Here is a 3,093-nt window from a genome sequence, read left to right on the forward strand (position 1 = left end):
TCATTGAACGGTCCGAAACAGTAAAAATCACAACATATTCATACAATCTCCAAAAATTACGTATTATATATCGAAACGCTCATATCGACGAGTAGATGATATATAAAACTAGAAACTATCCATTATATGGCCGGAAGGCCGCCACAGTCGGTGGTACAACCACCACAACCACCACCGGCCAAAACTCAAAACTAGATTAATCCAACTGTCCAAAATGTCAAGAACACCAAATAGATCAACTTTAATACCTGGGGTTCAAGCCAACTCGGCCTAGATCGCTGCCTATTACCGCCACAAGCCTCTATGAACTGTTCACCTTGAGTTGATCCAATTCCAACGTGAATCGATCAAAACAAACACCATGGATCGCTTGAGGAAGCTCCCACGAACTCAAAACAGGAAGCTTGAAGCCGTGCAGTCGCCGGAGCTACGAATTCCGATCGGGTCCGACTGCACTCAAAATCACCGCCTTGCAACGCCGTCGTTGGTGAGAATCGTTACTAGAGGTCGCCCTAGAGAGGACCGCAAGATGGAGGTGAAGATGTCTGTGCAGGTTCCACCGGTAGAGGTCCCCGAAAAAAAGAATGTCGGCAGGGTCCGGGTTGGGTCGGTCTCGTTTTAGGAGAGAGAACAGAGCTTCAGACTTTCCTTGAAGGGAAGCTTGCCAAATATATAAATAGTAATTTCTGAAAACGGAAACCCCTATTTATAGAATTTTCCCAATTTTCAATCGCTCATAACTTTCTCATACGAACTCCGATTTTCACGTTCTACATATCCACGAACTCGTAACGACGTGCATACGACTTTTGTGAAGGAAGTTTTTGGAGAATCCCAACGTATAAAAAGTCAACCTTCGCGCCCCCAATAAAACCATACTTTTCGAATAACAATTCGTCCGAAAAGCTTCCGCTCCATCCACGAGCCACTAAATTGTCCAATAACCACCAATTAAATTCCGGAAAATTCTCTGAAAATAATAACAAATTTCTGGGGTACTACAAAATCATAGATCTACTACGGACTTAATCCAAGACTCACCACTTTGATACACTATTAGTAGTCTACCATATCAAAGTATTCATCTTTCGCACAAATTAGAATATGATTGATGCATATTTAGAAACTTAGGAGAGACAGAACAAGAAATCGATCACTCATCTCTCCGGAAACGTCTTCCGGTTACAGATCAATTCGACTCTCTTGGTCTTCATGTTCGCCACCTCCTTTATCTATGTTGTTAACTAGTTTATTCTCTCTTCTCTTCTCGGTTTTCCGATTTCGATCATCCTTAGATTTTCAATTTGAGTTTTAAAGTTTCGGATTTTATATTTGTAGTAGCAGGTCTTAGAGAACAGTGTTTATTTGGTTAAAGAGCTTGATAGGATCACTACAGGTGGGTATTTTTTGGTTTTGTATTTGAGATTCAAATTGTGGTGAATTTGGGTTTTTAATATTGAATCGAATTTGAAATTTTTGCAATGGAAGATGGATCTTGCTTATGAAAGAAAGCGACATGGGTTCTGCTTTTGTACTAGTGAGCATGTGAATTTGGGGTTGGAGGGAAATGAAAGGTTTGCATTATTGATCATGACTTCCGTTTCCGTGGTGTAATCATGACCAGTAGAACCATGGGTTGATGTGCTACTATCGCTGTCTCCTCTTGTCAACCTGCAAAGATGAACAAAGATCAAGGGGAAGATCGTGGTTGCTGGCCTATAACCCTCTGATGCCTAAGTCAGTATTGATATAAGATGTTGATAATTAGGGAGGGATAGTAAACAGTTACCTTACGATCGCGATGAAGATGTCTATTTATAATGTGTCTGGGGAGCGGGGTTCCCTTCATTTCCAATGTGGGAAGGTTGGAGCTTCCTAATACCACAAGTGCAAGGTATCGACATCATGCCTGGGCATTAATGGTGATATTCTCAGTGGCTAGTAAGCCTTGTGCTCCTGATATTTATGGTTGGAGAATACATGGTACCAACATATTTGACTTCTTGACTTAGGTTTATCTTCCTCATAGATGAAGCTAGATGGTGCATGAAAAAGGAAGAAAACGTCTGGATGAACATTTAGGTGAAGAAGGATAAGAGGAAATGGAGTTTGAGGGGGGTTTTGCAAGGGATGAGAATTTGGGAAGATTTTGGGTTTTAAATAACTTGTTTTATTTATTTATTTGTTAATTTATGTGGCAGTGCCATGTTGAAAGTTCACTAACACATCACCACTCAACAACCACATCAACATCAAACTGTTTTTTGTAAAGGAAATTTTGACCCTGGTTGTCAAAATGACTAACTGAGGTAAGTTGAGGTATGTAAATGATGAAGTTTGATACTTGGGTATGAAATTGAAAATGACCCCATACTTCGGGGGGTAAAATGTAATTAATCCTAATTTACATATGGAAATTGTTAATAATTGGATGCTTGTAAGAATCGATTAGAATGCATGCTTAGGAATTTTCAACTCTTAGATGTGTTTTAATATTTCTAGATTAAAATTTAGGGGATGATATCTATAGATTTTAGAGCCAAAACCCTCGATTTCGTATTCGTGAGGGATACAAGCGTGGTCTATTACATAGGTAGCTTGATTGTGTTTATGATGAGCTTTGTTGCCTAATTCCTCAATTTTTACGCCACTTGACATGCATTAGAGGCCTTAACACGACTCTCATTCATGCAAATTGGGTTTGTATGCCCTTGATCTGAAGTATGAATACCATGAAAGAAAATTTCGGTCATTGAGCGTTGATAACCCTTAGACACTGCTACTACCATCTTTAATAAATTGCACGTTAAATTAGCATCTAGAGTATTGAACTAGGGTTGATATTCATCCCTAGCTGCTAATCCCGTTTTTATTTGCCTTTCTTACCTTGTTTACTTTCTTTAGTTTAGTTGTTAATTAATGCTTTCATTTAAAATTTGCAATTAAATTTCTAGAATTTTAAGCACAACTTCCGAATCATTTCTCTCCGATTGTAATTATCTACCACTAGGCTCGTAGCTTCGATTATGTTTTGGTGAGAACCAAAACCGAGCATTGTTAAGGCTTGGTGCCTTAGATTTTTTTTGAGCAAAA

Source organism: Rosa chinensis, chromosome 3 (genome assembly GCF_002994745.2).
Source record: "Rosa chinensis cultivar Old Blush chromosome 3, RchiOBHm-V2, whole genome shotgun sequence".
Taxonomy (NCBI): Eukaryota; Viridiplantae; Streptophyta; class Magnoliopsida; order Rosales; family Rosaceae; genus Rosa; species Rosa chinensis.